This window comes from Grampus griseus (assembly GCF_964374135.1).
Source record: "Grampus griseus genome assembly, chromosome: 9".
Taxonomy (NCBI): Eukaryota; Metazoa; Chordata; class Mammalia; order Artiodactyla; family Delphinidae; genus Grampus; species Grampus griseus.
The window spans coordinates 31007387-31026906 of NC_139003.1; positions in this window are offsets into that span (position 1 = coordinate 31007387).

A 19520-nucleotide genomic window follows, 5' to 3' on the forward strand; every position below is an offset into this window, starting at 1 on the left:
TTTCATGCCCTTCTGTGATTTTCTCCCCTTTGGTGTGTTTGACACTTCATTCTAACCAACAGAATGCAAGAAAAATGACAGAATGTATATGATCATGTATGTGTGTTTAGGTTATATAAGATGCAGCATCCAATTTGTGAGGAAACTGTCTTTCCTTGCTGCCTTTCAGGAAGCAAGCAGCATTTTTGGAAAGGGCCACATGGTAAGGAACTGAGTTTGACCTTCAACTGACAGTCAATAAGAAACCGTGGCCCTCAGTCTTACAAATCAAGAGAAGCAATGCTTGCCAACAACCACCGAGCTTGGAAACAGGTGGTTTCACAGTTGAGCCTTGAATAATGCTGCAGCCACAGCTAATGCTTTGATTGGAACTTTGTGAGACCTTAAAATGGAAGACCCAGCTACACTGTTACCAAATTATTGACACACAAAACTAATAATAAAAAATGTGAGATGACAAATGTGTCTTGTTTTAAGGTACAAAGCTTATATGATAGATAAATTATGCAATAGGTGCAGCAATAGATGACCATTATGTCACGTATTTGTCCAGATCTCCTATTTCAATGAACATACCCTTTCCTAACAATTATGCGAACCAGAGACGTAACGTTCATCCTTGTGATTCTCTTCCTGCTTCTCTCTCTATTTAATCTATCCACTAAGTACCTCATATATCTATTTCATCTCTATCACTAATAGCCTGGGTCAACTTCAGAACATTTGTGATCTTGATCTCAATCTTCAAACTGGTCTATTCAAGACAGCTGTAGTTTAACTCCAATCTTTTATTTTCACCCAGGATATTCTTGACACAAGTATGGTCATTTCATGCCTCTTTCAAATATTTGTTGAATAGCTCTCTTTCTTTACTAAGAGCAACATCTTTAATTGCTTAAAGGCTTTGTAAAAGCCTGATCTTCATCACTCCTACAGTCTGGGGTGCTTTCTTTCCCTCTGCTATCTGGGTCTGCTTTAAGTTTGTCTTACAGTGTCATTCTGCCTTCTGCCACTGTGCATTTGCTCATACTTTCCATTCACTAGATATATCTTCCCTCTTGCTTTTCCTACTTAAATACTAAGCAAACATTTAATCTCATTTAAATTGTCACTTCCTCACGAAAGCCTTGGTCGAATGCCCAGCCTAATAGGAGCCTCAGAATATCAAGTACATTTTGTCTGTATGATATTTTACGACTGCTATTTTAAGCACCTATTTGCATGATAATTAATGCTGTCTCCTTGATAAAACATATTAACTGACTCCTCAAGGCAGTCTTAGTTCACACTATAAAACTATTATATAAATGTACATTGAATAAATGAAGTGTGCAACTTCCCAAATGAATTTAATCATGAAACATTCATTTTCAAATGAAATAGCTTGCAAGACCAGAGTTCTGACAAATATATTTTGAGAAATATTGCATAGAGTAATAAAGCTGAAAGGAAACTTTGAAGCTGAGTTCAATCCCTTCATTGAGCAGAAAATAGACCCTGATACTCAGAGAATTGAAGTATCTTGGCCTAATTCATGAAGACATAGATATTGACCTGTTCTAGGCTGAAACTAGAATAGGAATCTGTTGGCTCTTAATCTAGATTTATTTCCGTGATATTATGGAATTAAAAATAAACTTCTGTAACTTTTTGTCTGTGTTTTTTAAATGTTAGGCTTTTTCACACATAATGTTAACTGTCTGTTTTATGAATTAAGGAGAAAGTAGGTGAAGCCTCTGTGATCATAATTTTTTTTTAAATTTAAGATAGTTGAAGAGGTAGATACATTACAAAAATATTTATTATATAAAAGAATCTTCATTTAGATACACATGCAGGATGAAAAGCAAATTATCTTTACAGACATAAAAGGAACTTTTTTCCCCATGGAAGGCTGCCTTTCTATCTTAATCATCACTGCTACTTTGTACAAAGAGTAGAAAATCAATTCATTTTTCCTGTTTTTACCTTTCAGAGTGATGGATCAGTCATGGTTACTCGAGACTCCCATGAAATCTGTAGAAGCAAAGTCAAAAAACACTCTTAAATCCCCGTGCAGCCCAGGAGATATTTTGGTAGCATGTAGTTGGAAGAAATTTCAGGTTTCTAAGTTATTTACATTATTAATTTGAGTTTCCTAAAGCCAAACTTGTTTAATTAAATATAGAAGTTATCTTTAATCTTATGGAAAATTGTTGAGTAGCTGTGTGAAAGTCACTGGCCCTAACGACAGCTCAGAATCATTAGATACCTGTGCTGTCCATTGTTTCCACTTGGCTGTGCTGACGTGTTCCGAGTTCTGGAAACCAACTGGGCATGTTTTCATCAATCTCATTTGATTTATGCAAAGTTCATTACGGATATAGGACCAGATGGGCTGCCTATAACATCCAGAGGTATCTGACATTCTGGCTAGCTCTAATTTCATTTTGTGTAATTGTTTTAGTTGAAAGGAGGAGAAATCATACACACAAATATAGACATATCTATAAATATATAATACATTTACACATACATATTTATATACATCACATATAAATGATAATATGCAGTAGTCACCACTTTCTCCTGAGTTTTTGCTGGAATATTTATTTTTCTCATGAATATTACAGTTACTTCAGGTTTAAATATTTTAAGTAAAATGCATGCAAGAACCTCATTGCTATATTCCAAAGAATATGAATGGTAGACACAGGCTGTAGTAAGTGGGGATATGTGGTCAATATTCATTGAGAATTTTTGGAATATAATGGTTACCTTGAAGCTGGGCCTTGAAAGTGAGTTGTGTATAATAAGACAATCAAAAACATCATTAAATAATGGATACTTTTTTGAAATTATGAAATTTATGGTGAAATGGGAATTATTGAATAATACGCTGCATTACTAAAAATCTTTCATGTGGGACTTCCCTGGTGGTCCAGTGGTTGGGACTCCATGCTCCCAGTGCAGCGGGCCCAGGTTCGATCCCTGGTCAAGGAACTAGATCCCACATGCTGCAACTAAGAGCCCACATGCCGCAACTAAAAGATCCCACATGTTGGAATTAAGACCTGGTGCAGCCAAATAAATAAATATTTTTAAAAATCTTGCATGTGAATGCCAGAATTTTCTGGAGGAAGCAGGTATCTTTCTTTTCTGTCCTCTTTGACCAGTGAGGTTTCTCTCAGAAAAGTATAAAATATTTTTTATGCACTATTGCATTGTATTAGGGTATTTTAAAGTTTTGCCCAGTTTGTATGGTCATGATGGTATGAGCGGTAATCCTATAGCCTTTATTTAAATTTTTTCTGAATATTTTTGTGTGATTGAGGAAGTAACTTACATTGAAATTGCTTAATTATGAAACGCTTCAAAGCATTGCTACCTACCTATGAATTTCAATAAGGCTTCTCCCAGTTGTAGAAAGAAACCATTGGTTTAGCCCACGTGGTTTCACTGGTAAATTCTCCCAAGTATTTAAGGAAGATATTATATCAATTCTTTACAGTTTCTTCCAGAAAACAGAAGTGGTGGGAATACTTCCTAACATATTCTATGAAACCAACATTACCCTAATACCAAAACCAGACTAAGACATTAAAAGAAAGAAAACTACAGGCCAAAATTTCTCGTGAACGTAGATGCAAAAGTTCTCAAAAAATATTAGCAAATCAAACCCAACAATGTATAAATGAATTATACACCACGACCACAGGGCATTTATTACAGATATACAAGGCTGGTATAGCATTCAAAAATCAGTTAAGGTAATTCATCACATCAATAGGCTAAAGATGAAAAAAATCACATAATCAAATCAATAGGCAGAAAAGCTATTTGATAAAATCACACACCCATTCATGACAAAATCTCTCAGCAAACTAGGAATAGAAAGGAACTTCCTCAGCTTGATAAAGAAATCTACAAAAACTCTAGTTAACCTCATACTAAATAGTGTGAAACCAGATTGTTTTCTGCCAAGATCAGGAACCAGCAAATATGTTCCTTCTCGTCACTCCTTTTTAGCATTTTACTGCAAGTCCTAGCTAATGCAACAAGGCCAGCAAAGGAAGTAAGAAGTATACAAACTGGAAAAGAAAAAAATAGAACTGTTTATATTTGCAGTTGAAATGATTGTCTAAATACAAAATCCTGAAGAGTCAACAAAAAAAAATTCTGTGACTAAAAAGTGATTATAGCAAAGTAGCAAGATACAAGGTTAATATACAAAAGTCAATTGTTTTCCTGCATATCAACAGTAAATATTAGTGTTTGAAATTAAAAGCACAACACCACATACATTAACACTAAAAATGACTTACATATATTCTAACAAAATATGCGTAGGATCTATATGAAGAAAACAACAAAATTCTGATGAAAGAAATCAAAGAACTAAATAAGTAGAGAGATGTTCCATGTTCATGGATAGTGAGGCAATATTGACAAGATGTTCATTTTTCTATAGATTCAATTGAATTCAGTTGATCTACATAGATTCATGCAGTTCTAATGAAAATCTTATTTTGTGGATATCAATGACTGATGGTAAAGTTTATATGGAGAGTTAAAAGACCCAGAATAACCAGCACAATATTAAAGGAGAAGAAAAAAGTTGGAGTAGTGACACTACCTGACTTCCAGTCTCATTATAAAAACTACAGTAATTAAGACAGTGTGGTATTGGCAAAAGAACAGACAAATCAATTGAACAGAAGATAGAGTCCAAAAACATACCCACACAATTATAGTCAACTGATGTTTGATAAAGGGGTAAAGGCAATACAATGTAAGAAAGGCAGTCCTTTCAACAGATGGTTCTGGAACAACTAGATATCCACATGCAATAAAATGAATCTAGACATAGATCTTACACCCTTCACAAAAATTAACTCAAAATGGACTATATACCTAAATGTAAAATGCAAAACTATAAAACTCCTAAAAGACACTGGATTTGGCAAGAACTTTTTAGGTTCAATACTGAGGGCATGATCCATGAAAGAAAGAATTGATCCATGAAAGAAAGAATTGAAAAACTGGGCTTCAGTAAAATTAAAAAACAACTTCTCTGTGAAGACACCGTCAAGAGAATGAGAAGAGAAACCAGGCTGGGAGAAAATATTTGTACTGATAATTGACTGTTAACCAAAAGAACACCTACAACTCAACAGTAAAATAAAACCCAATTTCAAAACAGTTAAAAGATATAAACAGACACCTCACCAAAGAAGATATACAGATGACAATTAGGCATATGAAAAGATGATCAGCATCATACTTCATTAGGGAAATGCAAATTAAAACAACAAAATAGCACTTACTCACCTATTGGAATGGCTAAAATTTAAAACACTGCCCGTACCAAATCCTGACAAATATGTACAGCAACAGAAACTCTCATTCATTGCTGGTTGGAGTGCAAAATGGTACAGCCACTTTAGAATAGAGTTTGGTAGCTTCTTTTAAAACTAAACATACTCCTCCCCTATGATCCAACAATTGTGCTCCTTGATACTTACCCAAACAACTTGAAAATTTATGTCCACACAAAAACCTCCATGTTAATGTTTATAGCCAGTTTATTCACAGTTGCCAAAACTTGGAAGCAACCATTTCTCTAGAAAGAAATGAGCTCTGAAGCCACAAAAAGACATGGGAGGAAACTTAAATGCATATTACCTAGTGAAAGAAACCAATCTTAAAAAACTATATACTGTACGATTCCAACTATATGATATTCTGGAAAAGGCAAAACTCTGGAGACTATAAAACGACCCATGATTGCAAGCAGCTTGGAAGGAAGGGTGGGTTGAATAGGTAGATCATAGGGGAATTGTAAAGCAGTGAAAATATTCCGCATGACACTATGATGATAGATACATGTCACTGTACGTTTGTCAAACCCATAGAATGTCCAATACACACAATGAATGTAAACTATGGATTTTGATCGATAATGATGTGTCAGTGTTGTCTCATCCATTGTACCACAGTGGTGCAGGAAGCTGGTGGTTGGGGGAGGCTATGGGGGTGGGGGGACAGGGAAAGATGTAGATGAGGACTCTACATTCTGCTCAATTTTGCTGTGAAACTAAAACTGCTCTAAAAAAATAATCTTAGTATTTTTTTCAAAAATCAAGTAGTTTGGTCTTTTTCTGTGCTAAAGTAGAAGACAGACTGAAATATTTTAAGAATCACAAAACTTCACGTGCATTGAACTTTTTTTTTTTTTTGACAGCGCCACGCAGCATGCAGGATTTTAGTTCCCTGACCAGGGATCGAACCCGCGCTTCTTGCAGTGGAAGCACGAAGTCTTAACCACTGGACTGCCAGGGAAGTCCTGAACTTTTTTTATACACTATATAAAAATGTGCTTTTGGTAATCTAGCCACAGCTTATTGGTGTTTTCCTTCATATGAGTTAGTTCTGCCCTGTTGATCTTTGTGCATGAACCTTCATTTGCTAATATTCATTTCACCTCTTATACTATATCCAATGTCTCTGTGAAAATATAATGTTTATTTGGAACCTAAAATAATGAATAAGGAGAATATTCATTATAGAATAATGAGATAGTGGCATGTATAATTATTGACACAGTGGTGTATCTTTTCTGCTTCTGGGCTAGTTTTTATTAAGCCTACTCCAGTGTCCAAAAGTTTAGACGTTTTTGAGAAAACCATGACACATCTCCTTTTCATGACTGATAATTCAGCTTTTATAACTTTTCTAAGTTTCTAAAAGTGGACAATTGAATAAATGCCTAGTATATTATTGTACATTTTGACCAAAGCATTTGAAATTATTTCCTTCTTGAACACATTTTGAGACCTTTGCTTTATGAATAGAATGGTAATGATTTTAGAGTTTATGACCTTCATTTTAAACAATCTGCACAGATGAATATATCTAAAGTACTCTCTTTATAGAGCTGGGTATTATGAAGTAGGGCCGATTGATGAGGATGACCTTTTCATTTCAGATCTTTGTGTAAATTGTCACTTCTTTATAATAACTGAGCCGGCAGAACAAAAATGAGTCAGTCTGATGTTTATTTCATGAAACATGATTATAGAAAATGCACCTGCCATGTTACAGGCATGACTTTTTAAGGAACTTTGCTTGTTTTCACATCTAATATAAATTATTCAAGGCATTCTTGGAGCACGGTTTTGGTGCAGTAGCCAGTTTGATTTTAGCACTCATTGGCCATCTAAAGTACAATATGCAATCTAGGGATGATTAATGATTTAATAGATAATACATATGTAATAAGAGATATCATGAATAAGTTATATTCCCCAAAGTGTAAATACAGTTCACAGAAAATGAGGGCATTTGAAAGAATATACACCTTATGGAGAAACGATAGCCTGTAAAGCCTATGAGCATGGACTCTAGAGCCAAACTACTTGAACTAGAATCAGATTTCTGTCATTTACTAGCTCTGTGACCTTGGGAATTCACTTAACTTCTCTGTGCCTCAGTTTCTTCATTTGTAAAACAAAGATAATGTTGTATCTACTTTAAAAGTTAATTATGGGGAAATTCCCTGGCGGTTCAGTGCTTAAGACTCTGCACTTCCAGTGCAGGGGGCATGGGTTCAATCCCTGGGCGGGAAACTGGGATCCCACATGCTGCACAATGCGACCAAAAAAAAGGTAATTATGGGGATTAAATAGGCTAATACCTGCCTGGTATATAGCAAGCTATCATGATGATGATGACGATGATAATGATGGTGATGATGATGATGGTTGTTACTTAGGTCAGTTCACTGAGGTATAAGGTACTTTATTCATCACTTAGATATGGAGCAGTTGCTTTGAGACACAGTTGGTCTATTTAGAAACAGAGTAAAGCTTGATTAATTTCGGCGAGGGGGGAAGGTCTGAATCAATGTGTCTGATAAAGTACTGTTTTATTTCTTTCAATTATCCATTGTTTTAAGTATCAGCTTTAATTCACACCAGGCACACAAACATAAAACATTTTCATTCCTTCCTTCATTCAAATGTATTTAAAGGAAGCAGTGATGTAGAGTGAATAATAATCAAACAGACCCGGTGTGTTATTTCTACTCCACTATTTTGACAAGTCTTTTACATTTTTCTGAACCTATATCCACATATAGAAGTTGCGATTTATAAGTTATTATAGGAAATAAATGAGATAGCCTGTGTACAACACTTAAACTTGTACCGGGTCCTTTTGAAGATGTTCTGAGGAAATGAGCTTTAGTAAAAAATACAAAATAAAGATTTAAATTAGCATGAGAATTTCAGGGAGGTTGAAAGTTTATTTTCTTAAGGATATTAACATAGAAATTAGAACTGTCCCTGTCACATAGTGATAAGTTCTTAGGATCTTTATTTACTCATCTTCTGACAGCAAACACAAGTTTTCTGGATCAGAGGCAGACCAATTATTTACTTACAGAATATGTTAGCATCGGTTCCCCATGTCCCATTTCTCCATCAAGTGACATGATCAGGGTAGATGTCATCAATATACTACAGGAGAGAAACACTGAAATTGTGACTTTCAGAGCTTTCCTCGGAATGGCTGCATAGCTATATTCCTTTCCTCCTGAGAGAGGGACAGAAATCTTTGCTCTCTAATGTAATCACACCACTTCTGGGAAGAGAAAAGGAAGATCTTTAAATTGTTATAACACCTTGTAATGTAAATAAATGGCCCTGTTTTGTGGGGTTTTTTAAATTCCCCTTTGAAAAATGAACAAACGGCTTCAGGGAAGATAAAGCTGTCAATCTGTCTGTGTATTTCACTATCTTTCACTCCTAATGCTTGTTTGCCATCTACTCATCCTTTAACCCATGTTGCCAGCAATTTTTGCTCAAAAGGCCTTGACTATACAGTAACATGAAAATATCCACATCAGCTCTGTAATGGCTGACTAATTGGAAAAACTAAGACTGGGACAGATACTCCTGATGTTGCAGAATAAATGAAGAACATATGTATACATATGTATACACACACACACACAAACACACACACACACACACACACACATGGATAAGGCTTTTCCCAATCTGGGCTAAAATTTATACACTTTAGAATATGTAAGTTATATCCTAAAAAGAAATATTCCTTTGACTGTAATTGATTTTTGGCATTATTAGATACATTTTAGAACTACAACTTTAGTAATATTCATTACAAAAAGTTGTTGGGAGTGCATTTACTTTAGAGATCAAATTAGAAAGAATTGACATCTGTGCAATGTTAAGTCTTCTAATTCCAAAATAAGGTGTATCCTTCCTTTTATTAAAGTGTTTTTCATTTTTCTCAAAAATTTCTTATATAGATGGAGTTTTTAAATACTGTTTTAGATTTATGTTTCATAATTTTTCTTTCTGATCCTATTGCACATTTATTTTCTGTTTGCCACTGAGGATTCTTTCTCATTTCTCTTACAATTCACTGGACCTTGTTTAGTTCTTGATAAATAATAAAGTTTTCAATTCAAGTTTATGGTATTTGAAGCAAATACTACAGGTCAGCTCCTATCTCTGAATTTTCAATAATTCTGAATTAATACATTCACCTCTAACATGTTTCTATACTGTACATTTAAACAGAATCTGTGAGACTCAAATATTTTGATTTTCTTAAAATAATAGCAACCATTTATAATCATAGCAAACATTTAATTGCATAATTGCAGTATGCCAAGCACTGTGCCAAGCAATTTACATATGTAACCGTAGTTAATTTTTACACAAACCTAAGCTGTAAGTTCCATAATTATACCTGTTTTTATAGGTGAGGAAACAAAAACATAGACATTAATATCCCTGATACCACAGTTGGAGGCAGAGTCAAGTCAGTGATTCAGGTCTTTTTGACTCCAATGAGAAAGATTTTAAATATGATTTAATTTCCCCTTTATTAATTATAAGATCCATCCAGTATGATTATTGATTAAAACATACCCATGCTTCCTTATCACATGATTTAGTATGACAAAGACTATTTATAACCCTTCTTTTGTATGGGGTTTAATTATTTGAATCAATTGTTGATTAAGCTTAAATACTGATTAAGAGCACATTTCATCATATTGAAAAATAATTCTACTTCATTATTAGCTCAATTATTACTGATATTTGCCAAATAGTGTTACAGACTGTATTATCTGTTTGATGTGGATACAAAATATGTATAGGTCCAACTATGCTCTGATGGGCATATTTTTTAGTGAAAAACACAGTGCTTTTGCAAGTAGACAATAAATTTAGTCTGTGTTTTAAAAACATGAAAAAAATATTTTCTATACTAGGTTAAAATTTATAAGGAAGTTTAAAAGTATAAAATGGCCATCAAAATATAGTGGAATATATGTATAATAATTGCTGCTATTATAAGCATAGCAATCATTTGACTTTCTTGATATCATTTTGCAAATAAGTTGATTAATTGAACAGAAATTTTAAAATAAATTCATTAAGTCATCTTTAGTTTAATACAGTTCACAGAAGAGGATCATGGGTCTTCCAGCAGGTAAAGCATTGGCAAATGCATTATTTTAAAAATGTCAGTGAGCCAGCTGATTTTTACTAAAACATAAACCATGTAACCAAAATGAAATTCATGATTCTGCACAGTGAAGAAAAGGAAATTACTTAGATAAGACTATATCACTGTGTGGGTAATGGTGGCAACCACTTCAGTTTGGAATGAAAGATTTTATAGTAGTAAAACTAATTTAATGGGCCAGTTCACTGTGTATCAATTATACTGTTAAAATTTACTATTGAAATACTGTAGGGAATTACCATCCATTCAGTTTATTTGCAGCCTCTGTCCTGTATATCAATAGAACGTTTTTTCTCAGAAAGCGGAAATAGCAACAGCACAGTAAATCTGAAAACAACAAAAGCAATTGTGCTTTTTAAAGAAATGGAAAACATGTACATATACATACACACACAACATATATAACACAAACTCATAGGTTTTGAGCTTCTTTTGTTTTAGAACTTCACACCATAAATAACATATTTCAAGCAGATTAAAAATAGAGGTTATTTTGTTATTTAACCCACTCAGGGTATACTGAATTTAAACAGTAATATTGTGTAAACAAATATCTTGATAGTGTCATAGAATTATATGCACACTATCCAATTTAATGAATCTCACCTATATATGGATTCTACCCAAAGGAAATTGATTAAATTAATTCTTATCGTTTTACCTGGGAAACATTGATCTCTTTTATCTAACAGAACTTTCATCAATGCTCTTAAACTTAAAATTTTTTTCTTTCCCCAAACTTTTTTAAAAAGATGAGTTGAGAGTTATATTAGCCAAGTTGCAGAAGACGTACCTGACTTTTCCTCCTACAAAGGAAGTACTAAATATACAGTTACACATGGACTATTCCCTCCAAGAAAAATCTGTAAATTAGTTGAGAGCCTCCTATATAACAGGTGACTGAAAAAATATCTATATTGAAACAGGTAGGAAAAACTGGGACACACTCAATTCCCCATCCCCAGCACAGCACTTTACAATTGGGAGGGAATCCCCAACACCCAGCTCCCCCTGAGGAACAAAGGGATTGGACCACAGATCTAGCATCCCAACTTTTATGGCTGCCACCCAAGGGACTGGCTCCCAAATCACTTAACTCTGAGAACCCATAGGGCTCTGCATTCACAAGTCTCCTGGGACCCCAGAAAACAGAGGCAGTTTTACACAGCTATCTTTCCTGGCTCAGTGCAGAGGGAGTAGGCAAAAATTTCCAGCTGCCAAGGGAGTTATTGAGCACAGCATCAAGTTAAATATGTAAGTACAGAGTATATACATAAGTATAGATTAATGGTATTACTGACCCATTCCATTAAATTATATAGGTAAAATTGAAGAGTAAAATAAAATGCTCACATGAGTGTAATTTTATACTCAACAATACGTTTCTTTAAAAAATTTAAAATCTAAAACTAATATCTATTATTTAGTGAACTTTTGGGTCATGTTTGGCATTTCTATACGTATTTCTTACATTTTTTTCCAAATTTTTAGATTTTTCCTTAATTCCATGTTCAGTGAATTAGAACTGTTTCACATTATTGGTGATATTAGAGAACTCTTATGTTTTGATTTTTATTACATTGCATATGATTAGCTTTATTCATACTGATCAGGATTACTTTATTCAGAATTACAAAAGTTTTCCAGACTGTAAAAGTTTTCCTTTGAATTATTCATATTGTGATAACTAAGAAGGCAAAACATACAGAAAAATAATAGTAACAGTTTATTGCATGAGAGAGAATGCATTATTGTGAGGATGTTAGCTTAGTTTGTTTACATAAAAGCAGTATTCCTTATAAGTGATTATTATCTATTTTCTACATCAGAACCAAATGAATTTCAAATGTGTAACATTTAGCATCTAGAACATTGCTTCCTATATGCTACATGTTCTTGAAAGAAATAAATTTACCTTTCTGGCTATCTTAATTTGGATTATCCTTATAATTAGTAAGATTTTATTTCATATAAAGATCTAATGTGAGAGGTTTGGAATATGTTATCAGATACTTCCATGTATTCAAAATTAAATTCTTTAAACCAGACTTTGTAAATGATTACCAGGTGCAGATGTTGACACACCCCTGGTCTATTGTCCAGTCTTCAGTCTTGCATTAACTAGTAGGCACAGTAATGGCCACTACTATGGCTGCCCACTAACCCTTACTGAGTTTATAGTTTATGATGTTACATGATTTAAGTTCTGTCTATAAAATTTTGTATCCAACTTTGCAAATGCTTACTTTGGCCTATGTCTATTGATATGTTTAATACAACATTGTACCTGATCTGCAAAAGATTTTTTCCGTCATTAATTGTGAGAGTTAAGGTACTATACAAAAGGAGGTAGCTCTACCACTTTGTCTTGGAAAGGGCCACAGGTATGAGTGGGTATTATATCAGGCATTTCAACAACCCAGAAATATGTTTAAAATATCCCCAGATTCAAAAGGGTTGCTCTGCATATTTTACCTACCCATTCTATAAGATGGTAAACACAATATAAGGAATTCAAAAAAGAAAGAAAGCAGGTGCAAACAAACAAACAAAAAGATCTAATATACTGGACTCAACATTTATGTTTTATATTATTCAAACTCTATATAATGTAGAATCTATGCATACATATATAAATACGAAAATAATAATATTTCCATAGAAATCATGGGAAGAATAAAAAAAGAATCACTTAATTTTCACAAGACAAAAGGAACGTAGAACTTTTGATAATAAATATACCCTAAAAATCCATTTTACTTTAATTACATACATATCACATACTTATACATCACAAGTGTGTTTTGATAGCCTATAGGAGGAATCTAATATATGCATTGAATATCTTGCTGGTTTCTCATTCAATAAAATACATTCAGCAGTTTTAATTATGATGTTTGTAACTTGATTTTTAATACAGATTTTTAAAAACTGCAAAGGTAGGTTAATACACCTTGCTACATGTTTTTTCTACTTAGTACCATTTTTCCATTTGATTACTAGCTTGCCATGTCTATATGATGATATACTTCAGTAGTTTATTTCCCTGATTACCCATTTAGATTGCCTAGGGAATTTTTAAATATACCAGTGTCTGCTCTCCAAATATCCTAATTAAATTGATATGGGCATGAACTAGGCATGGCTATTTTAAAAATAACTCCTAAATTGATGCTAATATGCATGCAGAATTGATAACTCTTGGGATCTGGGATAAATTGAATGTTCTCATCCTACACAAAAAAGTTATTCATTTCTCAAAATCCTCACCACAAAACAAACAATTAAAATGAAGAGAAGATGCAATGGGTCCCATGTTTATTCCCTTGACTTTAAACTTTCTGTATCAACTGTTTTTTTGTTGCTTCTCGGGTCTGCCACTTTGCTAGAATTCCATCTATGGCTGGCCCTATTTTAATTAAACATGTAGCATCATGTGTAATACATCTAGATAAGAATTAAGACTTGTTAGAATGTTAGAGATGCAATTTATCACTTTGGAGTTGCCCACATTGGATACCATACTCTTGATTTTAATAATCAACATAGGGTCCAACTGGTGATTTTACTTATAAGTGAGTGTTAAAAATTAAAATAGAAGGATTTTTAAAAAACAACCAACACTTCAAAATTACTATATTGGCCTAATATATAATGAATTGAGACAAATATATACACAGGAACATTGACTTTTGTTTCATGGATTTCAACTTTCTGATCACTGTGGACCTAGTGAATGAATGCATGCTGCTTCTTAATTATATCTCTTCTTATTGTTACCACTATTATAAAAACATGAATTCACATGTATTGCTTGCTTTCGATATACTAGGCTCTGTTCTGGGCAAGACTGCTCAACTATTCTACTATTTTGGTAGTAGTCTTTCAGTTTTACAGATGGTGAAGGACTTTGCAACATATGAAAAAAATTAATATATGGACAAATATAGACTTTTCAAATAAGACAAGGGAAATACAATGATTATATAACTTTTATGGAGGGAGAAATAGTTGAAACTGTTCTTATAACCTTTAAAGATTCAAATTAATCAGAATGTTAAGATGTTTAGTTTCTTAGATTCATCACCAGCAAAGTTTTATTTGAATTATAAAAGAGGCCCATTAATAATGAAAGAAACATACTAGTGAGTACTTAGGGTGCAAAGATAGACTATACTTAATTATTTAGTAGAAGGCTTCAGTGCTAAAGTGTCCTAAGACTGGTGTCTAAGTCTATTGTGCTTAGTAATTCTAGAGCATCCCTGGTTCCTTTGGTTCCTTTTCTTTCTTTCTTTTTTTTAATAGAGCATTCTATTCAAAAGCAGTAGAATGTACATTCTTCTCATGTGCACATGGAACATTCTCCAGGATTGACCACATGCTGGGCCACAAAGCGAGCCTCAGTTAATTTAAGAAAATTGAAATCATATCAAGTATCTTTTCTGACCACAATGCTATGAGATTAGAAATAAACTACAAGAAAAAAAGACTGTAAAAAACACAAACGCATGGAGGCTGAACAATATACTACTAAACAACCAATGGATCACTGAAGACATCAAAGAGGAAATCAAAAAATACCTAGAGATAAATGGAAACCAAAGCACAATGACCCAAAACCTGTGGGATGAAGCAAAAGCAGTTCTAAGAGGGAAGTTTATAGCAATACAGTCTTACCTCAGGAAACAAGAAACATCTCAAATAAACAACCTAACCTTACACCTAAAGCAACTAGGGAAGAACAAACAAAACCTAAAGTTAGCAGAAGGAAAGTAATTGTAAATATCAGAGCAAAAATAAATGAAATAGAGATGAAGAAAACAATAGAAAAAATCAATGATATCTTATTTTTGATAGAATAGGTTGATGAATATGTTCTTATACCACCACTGCATTCTAGCTTTTCTTTCTGTAACACCACTGTAACTGCTCTTCCCATAGTCAACACTAACTTCCTTAAAGCTTATTTTAAAGTTATCTCTTAGTGTCACCAGCCTTGACCTATCAACATTTGCCACACTTGTTCACTTCCTTATCTTTGAAAGACTTTCTTACCTTGCTTTCCAGGACACATCTTTCTCTTGGTTTTCCTCCTAGTCACTGGAAATTCCTTTTTATTTGCCTGTGTTGATTCCTCTTCTTCTCTCAATCCTTTAAATATCAATTTTCCAAGACTTAGTTCTTGTATCTTTTTGTTTCGCTATCTACTTTCATTCTCTGGAGACCTTATCCAGTCCCTGGGCTTAAGTAACATCTGTATGCCCCAAATGTCTGAATATACATCTCCGTTCTACACTTATTTCCTAAATCCTAACTCATGTCTCCAGTTGTTTACTCAACATCTCAATTTGGAGGTCAAATGAATGAACCAGAACTGAAGTCTTGATCTTGCTCCTTAAAGCTTGCCTTCCTATAGTTTTCCTCATCCCTAGATGGCAACTCTGTCTCTCCAGTTGTTCAAGCCATATATTTTGATGTCACTGTTGACTCTGCTTTTTTGAGTCAACAGTATCACATGCCATTCACATACTATATCTAATCTAGCCATTATTAGATCTAGCTGGAAAATATATTGCGAATTCCATCTACTTTCATCACTGCTATCACCCAGGTCTAAACTACCATCATATATCACCATACTACTCCTGGCAGGTCTCACTATTTCTGCTCTTGTCCTTCTATCAACTTTTTTTAAAAAACAGTAGCTAGAAGGTTTACTTTGAAACTAGGTTTACTTTGAAACTAAGTCCAATAATTTCATTATTCAAAACTCTTCAATGGTTCCTACTTCTCTTCCATCATCCTGCATGATCTCCTCATCTCCCCTTCAGTCATTCCACTTTAGTCACACTGGCTATGGAGCATTTTCACAAACCAGACAGTCCCTGCACTAAGGAAGGGCCTTTCTTTTATCAGTTCTCTCTAACCTAAACACTCTTCCCCAGGTTTCTGCATTGCTAGCTCACATCTCTCTGAAGTCCTTGCTCATATGTCACTTTCTCAGTGATGAAAATGTTGACTATTCTAGTTGGTACTGCAGTATACCCCTACCTCACTTTTTCTCAACTTTGACAATCTCAATATTTCTCTTACTGCTTAATTCTTTTCTTTCCGCATGACTCTTACCACCTTCTACATAAGGCATAATTTACCATTATATTATGTTTATGCCTTACAGTGTGTATCTTTCTGCTAGAACAAAAACACTGACAGTCAGTGGTTTGAAATTTAACCCTTATCTTGTAAGTAAGTAATTGTATAAACTTGGAAAACTCCTTTGACCTTTCTGGGTATCGATTTTCTCTTTGGTTAAAAGTGGAGATTTTGCTTGGTGATTTCCAGGTCACTTCCAACTGTGTCCAGCTCTTATTGCTCTTGACAAAACTCAATTGCATTATAAATCTTAAAACTGGATTTTACTCAACAGAGAGTCTATGAAATTGGCTGTTGGAAACACAAGTGCCCAGTAGTAGCATCAATAGTTAGCTGCTTCACTAAAAGTGCATTACTTTTTATTAAAAACTTCCCCCTTTCCCCAGAGATTACCTTTCTCAGGGTAAGCTGCCTTTTTAATTTAATGCATTGTTAAAACCCAAGCAAGTATAAAGGGTTTTTTATTGTAATTACATGCTTTATTTGGACTTAGAGTACAGCTACAGAATTGCTGTAAAGACTTATTCTGTGTTGAATGCAAGTGGGCTGCACGATGAAATGCACATTTACTATACAAATAAAGAAACTTGTACAATACATACACAGATATGATTGTGAGGTACAGTTACAAGATAAATTGGGTTTTTAGTCTTTGAATTCACTTATCTCATTTTAAGTGGAAAATAATAGTTTACCTAAAGATGTTGCTTTAATTAGCTAAGCAAGAGATTGGTTGAATAATATTACACACTTCTAATTTTATGTAGATAGGCCTGTTTTCAGGTTCCTTTTGGGAAAATGATGAGTGTTTTTTTTAATCCATAGGATATTACTCCTTCTAAACTGTCAGATCAGGCTGGAAACTTGTTGGAGCATGAGAAATAGGTGGCCATTTCTGCAGGTCTAGCACTTGCTTCAGCAGCCTTCTCAAGAACTCGGTGGCAGAACCAAATTATCAGATATCGTAAAGAGGCTGCTTCTGGCAGTGAGCATCACACTGGAGGCCCATCATTAATGAAGCCATAATTTTTATTAACATTACACATACAGCACCAAGAAAATTCAAGATTGACCAGTCCACCCACACCCCAACCTGTAAATTGATGCCAGTTCACAAGACTCTGGATTCTCAATAAAATCTGACTTGTTAAAAACCAGTCAATTCTAGTAATTCATTTAACTTTGAAAGTATTGTTGGCAGACTCTTTCCACTTCAAGTATCTTTTGTATTTGAAAGTTATTTTGCTCTGATGAAATACACACACACACACACACACACACACACACACATATATACATATATATATTTACTTTTTATAGAGTCCTCTTCATTGTAACTCAAAAGATTTATTTCTTGAACAGCATAATTTGTGTGTGTAGTAATACAAATATTGTTTTTATTGAATTCTTCATCTATGTTTTGTGACAACTATATTTTTACTTGAAAAATCCCTATGGGTTTGAACTGTATTCTCACTCATTGTCCCTGTAAGCTCATCCCTGAACATGTTTGTTTCATTGTTTTTGTTGTTTTTATTTTTGGCCACACCGTGTGGCTTGTGGGATCTTAGTTCTGCAAGCATGGATTGAACCCGGGCCACCACAGTGAAAGCGCTGAGTCCTAACCAGTGGATTGCTGGGGAATTCCCCTGAACATGTTTTTATATGAAGCAATTGGAACATAGCTAGTTTTTGCTTTTGAGGAAAACAGCAGACTTGGATTGATTTATATATCTGAATCCTAAGTATAAAGATGTAATAGAATATTTACATATAAAAATACATTTGAATATTTTCTTTATCATTCAGTGTGTAGAAGCAATTCATTTTTCAACTAAATTCATGTTTATTTTTTAAACAATGAAATTTTTACTTCTTTTCATGACATAACTGACTATAGGCAATATTTATTATGATTCACTGGAAGAAAAGGTAAAGAGGCATAAAATAAGAATCTGTTCCCATAATACATATGACTGAGGTCTTATATATGACATATTCCAAGAGATACTGTCATTTTTACTTAAGTATGACTTAAGTATTTGACTGACTGTGTATATATCTGTCCATTTTCTGGAACTACCCTAGAAGACCTTCTTCGACAAGTGCATTTCACAAGCCACCCTCATCCATTAAAATTTGAAATGACTTTGCCAATGCAGCTTGTACAAAAAGCTTGGTTACCAGGGAATAAGGGAGGGAGAGGGATAAATTGGGAGATTGGAAGTGACATATACACACTACTATATATAAAATAGATAATAGGAACCTGCTGTATAGCACAGGGAACTCTACTCAATACTCTGTAATGGCCTATATGGGAAAAGAATCTAAAACAAAAAAGGAGAGAGTGGATATATGTATATGTATAACTGATTCACTTTGCTGTACACCTGAAACTAACACAGCATTGTAAATCAACTATACTCCAATACAAATTTTTTTTAAAAAAAGCTAATATATTTTAAGCATGTCTTTCGTATAGGGCTATCTTAACACTTTTGTCTGAAGACTCATACCAACAATTGCCTATTTTTGAATCCTATGGAACAAAGACCTAAACAGGAAGGCTGAGACTAATAAAATACAAAGAGTTCAGTAACTCTTATGTCACAGCTTGTCACACTGGAGTGACTGCAAAATATGCTTAATTCTATGTTGGAAGATATCAGAGTTAGAAAAACAGATATTAATGTAAAACACTGAAATGTAGAATGCATAAAGTGAAGCAAACAATTCTTAATATGTTCGTTATGCATCTTTATTAATAATGTAATTAATCATTGTACCTTAATCTAATGTTTAGTTTCACTGTCTCT